Source organism: Peromyscus californicus, unplaced genomic scaffold (assembly GCF_007827085.1).
Source record: "Peromyscus californicus insignis strain IS unplaced genomic scaffold, ASM782708v3 Scaffold_11__1_contigs__length_118956290, whole genome shotgun sequence".
Classification (NCBI taxonomy): Eukaryota; Metazoa; Chordata; class Mammalia; order Rodentia; family Cricetidae; genus Peromyscus; species Peromyscus californicus.
The window spans coordinates 21,353,834-21,364,378 of record NW_026294402.1 but is presented as its reverse complement, the minus strand read 5'-3'; the positions used below and the strand labels follow the sequence as shown (position 1 = coordinate 21,364,378).

Sequence of the window (10,545 nt, the reverse complement as noted above, 5' to 3'; positions counted from 1 at the left end):
AGTAATTGAAGATTATTCCTCATACCACACAAAACAGCAAATATGATTGCAGGAGATCACTAGAAACGAAGTCAGAGAAAACAGCCCTGCAAGAATTAGAATCATCTGAAAGAAGTGTCCACATTTTATTGGGGGGGGGCTTGTTTTTGACTTTGCGTTTGAGAGAGGGCCTCATTATGTAGTTGGCCTTGGAAGCATGCTTCTTCCAACTCAGACTCAGCCTCCCAAGTGCTAAGACTACAGCATCCCCACCTCACATAGCTGGGAAGTATCTTCTCATGAGGCTTGTCAGGACAAACTTTTTTACAGGAAGAAACAACATCTTCTGTGGGTTACCTCTGAGTTCCGATTTTTCTTGGGATCCTGTGGGAAGTGAGGGGGAAAGACTCCATCGTGTCACATGTGCTGTAACAAATCCTGGGCTGTGTGCAAGCAGGTTATCTGAGTGATCAGTTCCTCGACTCCTGCAACAACCCTGAGTGGATAATGTCATCCTTAACTTACAGATTTGAGTGCTCACATGATCATCCACATAAACAGAAGGATGCTCACTATCCAGAGCTCTTCTGTTTGTTGGGTATTATTCTCAAAAGGAGCAGGAAGGTGGAGAGTAGGACTTTCAAGAACAATGGGGTATCTATCATTTATCTTACTCTGGACCCAGATACTTGGATGGATGTGTGTGCCTTGGAGTGGGGAAATCTGTGGGTGAGTTGGAAGTAATTCCATGCTGCTTATACACTTGGCACCCCAAGCCAGAGCTCTCAGAAAAGCTCTCCTGATTTACAAATAGGAGAAAACTTTTGTTCTTCAGAAACAACCTCAGCTCTCCTGCTAAGACATGCAGTAGGCAGAGAAAAGGAAAACTGGTACCCCAGCCCAAGGGCAGCTCTAGAAGCAAGAGGAGAATTACAAGGTCAAGACTGAGGGTCGGTGCATGCCTGACACTCAAATGTGCTTTCAGCATCTGGTAATAGAACCTCTAGCCTACCAGAATGAAAGGTGATGGTTGATTTTTTTTTCCTTAAATAAAATCTCTGGGTATATGTGATGGCTTAATAGTGTCAGACCTAAATTTCTACAATTCCTGTGGCTCCTTCCTCTTCATTCATAATACGGTAGCTATGGTTTTGGATGTTCCATCATAGTCAAGGATGAGCTATATTGATGACAGAGGTTTTGTTTGAGAAAGCTAAGGTTCTTTGCTCACTGGAAGAGTTGTGCCATGTGGTTGACCCAGGCTTAAGAAGTGGGGGTATGACCTCCTAGACTTCATAGTGTGAGCCGAATATGTAGAGGGGACTGTATGTTAAGAACATGTATTGACCAACTAACCAAGAAACTCTAAAAACCCCCAGGAAACCTCCAAGAATGAACATTTTACAAAGCACTGAGTTTCTGTTTGCTACAGAAAGATAGGAGGAGGGAGGGGAGCTATAGCAATTTGGCTATGAATTTGACCTCCTTTGCCTCCCTCTGCTGGTATATACCTGGAGATTTTTGTTAATGTGTTCATTTGTTTCTAGTGTGTTCAGATGGACAGCCCTTGCTGTCTCCTATCCTTCATTTTTCTCCCATTACTGTCAGAGCCTTCCATTAGCTTCCTTGGCCAGCACTCAGAGTAACATGCCAGACTTCTAGCCAGCCTTCTCATGTCAAGACTTGTGCTTACAGCTCTAACTTCCATACAAAGTCCAAGTGGATCTGAGGTGTAAACTTGAACACATTGCCCTGATATACTTCAAACTCTTAAATTCCCCACCCTCATTTCCTAGAGAACACATCCAAGCACATTGATATCATACACAGCATCCATAGGTGAGATCCTTTTCTTTTCCCAACTTCCCCTGAGCTCATCAGTCTTCTTCTATGCTTCATGTCTGCTTATTCTTCAAATCTATTGCTTCAGTGAAGGATTAAGTAGGAGTACAGATTTGGCAGTTACATGACTGTGCTTTAACTTGTCTCTGCCCTTAATAATCATTTGACTACGGACAGGTATTTAAATTCTTTATTCTGTACACTTGTGCATATGTTAACCAGAAATGTTTTTCCCCTATAAGCTTTGAGGATTAAAAATATCCATTTGTGTAAAAAGTTCAGATTACTTATTTTTCACCCCCAAAGAGCTGGATATTTCCTGCTCTGAGAAGAGAAGTTACGAGTGAGATGCACTTCATCAGAATCATTCTTGAGTCCCAAGTCTGACTGTTAATAGTAGAATGATCATTACTGTCCATGATTCAGCAACAAAATGAAAATAATAATCCAAGTATCATGGGGCCATGGTAGGAACAAAATTGGAACATGTGTGTACACACCTAACACCATATTTGGTTAATGCAGGAGCTCAGTACATCTTGACTATTCTTGTTCTTGTTAATACCACTGAAGACAGTCCAGGTGCCCTCTACAGGATCCCTTCTCTTACAGCATCACACTCCTGTCTGTCCCTGTGCTAAGAGGGCCCTCTAGTGCAGCCCCTGCCACACTCCATGCAAATGGTCCATTTTCATCCTGTCAAATGTAATATCCCTAGAACAAACACTCTGCCTCTTGTATACTGGCAAATCTAACAGGATCTTGTGCTCATAAAAATGTGAAAGATTCTGAATCAAATTAATTTCGTGTCAATAGAAACTTAATGGAGTATTTTGATCAAGCAAACCACTTCATTTTATAAAGTAGAAACATCAGAAAAAGTGATATTTGAGTGATAGCTCTGCCTCCCCTTCTGGATCTTTAAAAACTAAGCTAGAAAATTAATTTTTGAGAAGAGAGGGGAATAGGGAGCCTTGTACACAGTTCTCAGAACAGATATTAGTAAAAAAAAAATAGACTTCAGCCACATTGATGGAATCAATAATGAATAAGACAACACTTACAAATGCCCACAGCATTTGACTAAACAGGCTCCAATTGTTTTACCTGGTTTTAGAAATTCACTATAGACTCTGTAAGCCAAGGTGTTTATATATACATAAATAATGCTTATAATTAAATGTGTGTTTCATCAAAGCATTCTTCCTGCAAAAGTCATTCTTAAGACTTCTTGAGGATCAGCCTGCTTGGAATTGTCTCAGAAGTACACCTGAACTTGTTTTCAGGCAAAGTTTTTTTTATAAGAATCTGATTTTGTAAATGACTGGATTCATGTGATGACAACCAAAGAAGGTGACCAAGCTGTTAGATGAGCATGCTTAAGAATGGTATTTTCCGCCTGGCGGTGGTGGCGCACGCCTTTAATCCCAGCACTCGGGAGGCAGAGCCAGGCGGATCTCTGTGAGTTCGAGGCCAGCCTGGTCTCCAAAGCGAGTTCTAGGAAAGGTGCAAAGCTACACAGAGAAACCCTGTCTCCAAAAACAAAAACAAAAACAAAAAAAAAGAATGGTATTTTCCGAGTGACAGGACTAATGTTGGTATCTTGCTCTTAAAATGAGTCTCTAAGGCTGCTGCGGAAGAAAAGAATGGGACGGCCATTTAAAGGGCAGTGCTGGTCAGGGGAAGGCTTGCCATCAATGGACAGAGCCAGAAACTTGTACTTGCCATGCACAAGCTCCTTGACTTTAGGAAAACCCATCTTCTCCCCTTCTCCACCCATTCTCTCTCTCTCTCTCTCTCTCTCTCTCTCTCTCTCTCTCTCTCTCTCTCTCTCTCTCTCTCTGTATTATTATTATATATGATAAGTTAAAAGTTTATACAAATGTCTAACATACACTTGTGGTAAACACAGATGAGTGATTAATTTTTAAAATTACATTGGCATCATTATAAACAAACATATAATATTCCTAAACAGCTAAAGACAACATGTTTTGACTATAGCATTTATTTACAAGTTGGCTAAGCCATTCATCAACAACATATTGCAAACTTGCTTCATACACAGTGCACTTTTAGAGTAGGATATAGCAAACAAAGTCATTAAAAACACAAATATCCTACAAGTGAAGTAATATAAGCTAGTGCCAAGCAGTACTAATAAGGAAAACAAAGGAGAACAAATGATGTGGGAAATAATACGAAGACAGCTGCTGTTTTATACAGGGCAGTGAAGGAAGATTCGCAGGCAAGAAAAGCCTGAGTCAATATAAAGAGTAAAAAAGCATAAATAAGCCACATGGAGCTCTGGATAAAGGAAGGTTCTGGTCTAGACAAAATCTTTGACTATGTTTCTTTGCAATGGATGAATGGATATATGGATGGCTCTAGATGGGTAGGGTGACAGCTAATCGTGGTGATCATTTTGACTGCATCTGTAATCGGCTAATACACAAGCTGTTGGGCACTCCTATGATGTGTTTCCTTGAGCCCTCACAGAGAGACCAACCCTAAATGCAGGAAGACCTGGTAGCAGCCAAGATAGAAGGATCTGGAAGAAAGAAGAAAGCATCACTTTTGCCTGCTTCACCTCACTCTTGCTGATAACTTAGTCTATCCTGGTGTTGTGGCATTCCTTCAGTAATAATAGAATCAAAGTCTTCTGGATGACAACACAGATGGGAAGCATGCTTTCCAATAATCCTCCAGGTCAGTAGTGCCTGATAGGGACTGCTAAGATATCCAGCCTCATGGACTGAACAGGTACAGGGTTCTTGGCTTGTCTAGTGTGAGACAGCTAATGGGGGGCTACTAGGACTGCATCCTGTAAGCCAGTCTAATAATCTCCTTTTATAAACATCTCCATTCTATTAGTTCCGGTCCTTTAGAGAACCCTGACTAATATAATGAGTAGGTTGATAGACGAGTAGATTGATAGCCATAGATGATATCTTAGGTTTGTATTACTATGATGAAATACTATAACCAAAAACAACTTGGGGAGGTAAGGGTTTATTTGGTTTATGCATATCAAATCACAGTTCATTGAAGAAAGCCAAGTTAAGGACTGAAGCAGGATCTTGGAAGCAGGAACTGAAGCAGAATCCATTGAGAAACATTGCTTACTGACTTTCTCACTCATGGCTGACTCAGCCTGCTTGCTTACACCCTGGACTATCTGCCCAGGAGTGTCCACAGTGATCTGGGATTTTTCACACCAATTCTTACTCAAGAAAAAAAACCCTACAAGCTTGAACACAGGCCAATCTAGTGGATCCATTTTCCTAATCTAGGTTCCCCATTCCCAAGTATATCTAGGTTTAAGTCAGTCTGGGTATAATTAGCCTGCATTTTATGAATTACAGCTTTTTCTTGAACAAATGGTTTAACTAACTCACCAAAACATCATAGCTAATCAGTGCTAAACAGGGGTTGAAATCCAAGCAGGTTGGTTTCAAAGTTTATGTTCAAAATCACAAAACTTGACCACATCTTTACAGTTGTATGTACACAAGACTTGATTTGCAAGGCTCTTTCTTGTATTCATTTTTGACCCCTTAGTCATCTCTATAAAGAAAATGGTAGAAGCTAATATCACAAGTTCAAGAGCCTGAATGTTTAATTTTTTCCCTGTAGAAAGGCAGAGGGAGGACTTGGACCCATTTATACGTGAAACTTGCTACCAAAATTATCAGCTGTACCCTAAGCCACACAGGCTTCCTAAGGTCCCTGTTCCTGAGACGTGGGCTACTGTGGAAAACGTTACATGATCTAGATTCTTTTGTAGCAGTAACTCTCAGACCTCAGCACATGTAAGAATGAACTGGACGACTTGCTAAAACAAGTGTACCAGGTTCAACTTTATTAACTTCTAATTCAGCAGACCTGAGATGGGACACCAGAGTATACTTTTCCAGATGATTCCACTGCCACTATTTTGAGAACCATACTCTGAGAACCATTGCTCTAACATCAAATGAGTGCCCTATACACTCTGAACAACTTGGTAGCTTTAGTCACAGCCAGTGGTACACTAGCCATGCAGAAGGGTGAATTGGGTTGGCACCTGGACCTACATCTATCTCAAAAATATTTTCAGCTGTGAGGGAGGGCACAGATGAAAGAGGGTTCTATATGAGTCCAGTCCAGATTTTATAAAATGTCTGTGATAATTCCTTTTAAATTGTCACGTACAGAGCCACGTATTTCTGATCACAAATGTAGCAGAACTGTCAGAACATGGAAAGCAGGCAGAGACGCCACTGAAATGGGAAGGATGGCAGTATTGTCTAGCAGCCCTGAAAACCGTCATCAGAGCGAAGCTGGACTACAGCCTCTCCTCTTCTCAGTCTACATGACAGAGCTCACCAGAAAGTCCTCTTTCTCAAAAGGTGGGTTATCCAGGCCTTTGCTTTCTTCCTTGTTTCTCTGTTTCTTACACATCCTGTAATTTATAGGCCCCACTACAGAGAGTCATCTCCACTTGAGAATCTGCCCTGATCAAGGGAATTACAGAGACAGCACAATGGTCTTTACCCAATGAGGGTCTCCTTAGAGAGTCAGGAATCAACACAAAACCTTAGCACCTTATCTGCATTGACAGTGATGGGCAGCACCTATCAGAGATGCCTGGCAGGAAGGAATATTTGGAAGGTCCAGGCTGATTCTGGGTGCTTTTCTTCAGCATGTGTTGCTGAGTTGTCTCCATCCATTCTTAAATTGGACATAAAAACAGCCAGCCCCTCCAGGCATTGCTGTGTCTGTAAAAGCATCTCTCTTTTGAAGGCTGCTGCTGAGTCTTGTCTTCCTCTGCTTCAGAATGTGTGTGCCCTAATGATGAGAGGGATTATCTGAAATTTCTAGTTCAACTCCAGCTATGGGATGCAAAGCTTTAATTGACTCACCTGATCATTCAAGGAGGACTATTTGAGCTCCTACTGTGCACTCTCAGTCTGTTATTGGAGACACAATAGTGGTATGATAGAATCATTCCTCTTATGGATCAAATGTTCTCACTGATCCTTATTCCCTACCCCTTTTGTGGTTTTTACTTTTCAAGCCCCCTCTCCCAATGTGGCTCCACTCATCTGACTGGTTTCCCACATTCACAAAGGCAGACTGAGGAAACAGATGGGATGATCAACTATCCAAAGTTCTCCAGTGAGTGTATGCTGTCTAAAACCAGAATTAGTGTGTGAGCAGGTAACAGCCAGCTGACTTTATCTGGGGTAATCTACCTTGGGAAGGACCTACTTACCTATATGGGCATCTTCTCATTTTAAATAAAAGAAACATTGCTTTACATGGTCTTTTTGGCTTAAATTCTGCTGTTTTTGTTTCAGTTTCCAATAAGGTCCAATAGCAGGCCAGGAGCTGTCTCTCAAAGGCAGAATAGTTGTCTGCAGATGATAGTAGAGCCTTGCTCCAACATCCTAAAGGCTTGTTCTGTGCTTTATCAATAGGGGCCTGCCAAAGGCCCAAACAGAATCCCTGTATGCCACTGACACCTCAAGTGTAATTGGGTCTTTTGGATCATACGGTCCAAGTGGTAGAAGATTGTATACAGCAGCCTGGACCTGTTAGAGAGCCTTCTCCTGTTCCAGGTCTGTCTTACTTATGGTTTGTACTGCTGTGATGAAATACCATGACCAAAGCAACTTGCAGAGGAAAAGGTTTACTTTGCTTATGCTTCCATATTACAGTTCATCATCAAAGGAAGTCAGGACAGGAACTCAAGCAGGGCAGGAATCTGGAGACCAGAGCTGAGACAGAGGCCACAAAGGAATGCTGTTTTCTAGCTTTATCTCTATGGCTTGCTCAGCCTGCCTTCTTATAGAACCCAGGACCAAGCCCACCCCATCAATCACTAATTGAGAAAATGCCCTACAGGATTCCTTACAGCCCATATCATGGAAGATTTTTCATAGTTGAGATTCCTTCCTCTCAGATGAATTTAGCTTGTGTCAAATTGACATAAAACTATCCAGAACAAGACCCCACACAAAGCTAGTGGCTTTCCAAGTCACTTTGTATATTAACAGGAGTAACACACCCAAGTGAGGAATGTATTATCTCCAGGATCCAAAGAGGCCCAATAAACATTGTGCTTCTTTCTTGGTGGTGGGAGAAAACAAGTACAATAACTTATCCTTCACCTTAGAAGGAATTATCTCTTCATGCCTCACACCACTGGAGTCCTAAGAATTTTACTGAGGTAGAAGGCCCTTGAATTTAGGGTAGATTTATTTGCTGTACTCTGATGCATGTGTGTGATATCAACAAGTCCAAAAGGTTGCTACCTCCTCTTCACTTGGTCCAGTCAGATAATGTCATAAATATCATAAACCAATGTGATATTATATGGAAGAGACAGATGATCAAGATCCCATTGAACTAAGTTATGGCATATGGCTAGAGAGTTAATATATATAAACTGTAAAGGAATACAGTTGGCCTTGCAAACTGAAAGCAAATTGCTTCTGGTAGTCTTTATAGACAGGTACCAAGAAAAATGCATTAGCTAGATCAATAACTGCATACCATGTACCAGGAGATGTGTTAATCTGCTCAAGTAAGGATACCACATCTGGTACAGCAGCTATAACTGGAGTCACTAATTGACTGAGTTTTTGATAGTCAACTGTCATTCTCCACAATCCATCTGTCTTCTACAATGGCCAGATAGGAGAGTTGAAATGAGATGCGATGGGAATCACCACCCCTGCATCTTTCAAGTCATTAATGGTGGGACTAATTTCTGCAATTCCTCCTGGGATATGATACTGGGTTTTTTTTTATTTTGCAATACAATTCAGTTCTACATATCAGCCACGGATTCCTTTATGATACTGGTTTTGATTCACTGTTTTCCCTGGCAGATGCAACTATAAAGGGTTCCATTTAGCCTTCCAAACATATTAGCCCTCACTCAACATGTCAAGAAACCAATGTGAGTGTTCTGGCAACTTCTAAATATATCTATCCCAATTATACATTCTGGGATAGGAGAAATATCACAGGATGAGTTCAGGAACCTACTGAACCTACAGTTCATTGGACTTCACCCAAAATTCCATTGATCATTTCACCTCCATAAGCCTCTACTTTAACTGGAGGGCCACAGTGTTGCTCTGGGTCCCCTGGAATCAGCATCAGTTCAGAAGCAGCACCCAATAGACCCCAGATTTTCTGATTGTTTTCTTTCCCCCAGTGTGCAGTTTCTATTGTAAAAGACTGTGAGTCCTCTGGGGAGGGCTAGGAAAGGTTAACAGTAAAGCTCTCAAGTATTTTATCAATGTCCTTCCTCAAAGGAACCTGGCCACTCCTTCATTCAAGGCATTCTGGGTCTGCAACCTGGCTTAAGTCTGGAAATTGGTTCATCGGCTGAGATTCCCTTTTTTTTCTTTTTGGTTTTTCGAAACAGGGTTTCTCTGTGTAGCTTTGAGCTTTCCTGGAACTCACTTGGTAGCCCAGGCTGGCCTCGAACTCACAGAGATCCGCCTGGCTCTGCCTCCCGAGTGCTGGGATTAAAGGCGTGCGCCACCACTGCCCGGCTTGAGATTCCCTTTTGCCATGATCCAATGGAGCCTTTCTTTCATTTGTTTGAGAATTTTTTACACTTATACAGGTCAAACAAAAATTAAGGAGGCTTCTTACCTATTTCATGCCTGGAAACACCATGATTGACTAGCCAATACCAAAGGTCCATATGAGTCATGCCACTATAAAAAAATCACTTTGCCTGTGCTGACCATTACAGATCATGCCATTATGAACATTGCTTTGCCTGTGATGCCCATTAAGATTACTGTGATCACCTTGTGGTTCTGGTTAGCAGGAGCTGAAGAATCAGCTGAGAGTAACAAGATGCCAGAACTACTACTAAAGCAAAACTTTGCTTTGCTGGCATACTTGATGCTGGTTTTCTGGAGCTAAAAGAAGAGACCAGCATCACTGAGGTGAAAGTTTTTGGTGTTTTATCATAGCAACAGAAACCCTAACTAACATACCTTCTCTTTGGGATTCAGTGCTGCCACCTGGCCCCTGCTACTTTGAGGTCCAATTATACCCACTGCGTTTACTTCATCCAACTGAGCAACAGCATCTCCCAACTTAAGGTCTGGTACATGGGGGAGGGTGACAACAGAGTTCTTCAAATGTGCTGATGCCCATCCCACCATTTTGTGTCTTACAGGAGTAGGAAAGAGTATGTCTTCAGGGCTTTCTCACTGAGGAGAATTAGGATTTTACACAGCATATCCACTCGAGCATTGCAATTTCCCTGAGCCTTAAAATCCATTCATCAACATTAACCCAAGGGATATCAGGAATCTCCGACTTTTTTTCTATTTTGATAAATGCTTCAGTTAATCATCCAAACAAGCTGTTGATACCTTTCTTTTTTAACTGAGTGAACTTCCATTTTAAACCTGTAAGCTTTACTCAATGGGCCTATATCAATAAACTCAGCCTCATCCGGTTTTATGTTACCTCCACCATTATCCCGTACACTTGAAATCTATTCCCACATATATTCTCCAGACTTCTGGTTGAACGAATTAGCAAACTCGTTAAGCCCTTTAGTATTAAAGAGCTCCTCATGGACTACACTTTCTACTTCTCCTCTAAGAGGCTGATTACACTTTATTTATTTATTTAATATGGTTTTTCGACATGTTAGTCTGGCTATATATATGGCAGCAATATATATTGGTGGGTCCTAGA

At 41.4% G+C, this 10,545-nt stretch overlaps 1 pseudogene; it reads right to left on the bottom strand.

The window, feature by feature from the left end:
* Positions 1 to 5,837: 5,837 nt before the first annotated feature.
* LOC128102480 (uncharacterized) lies at positions 5,838 to 10,001 on the bottom strand (annotated as a pseudogene).
* Positions 10,002 to 10,545: the final 544 nt, after the last annotated feature.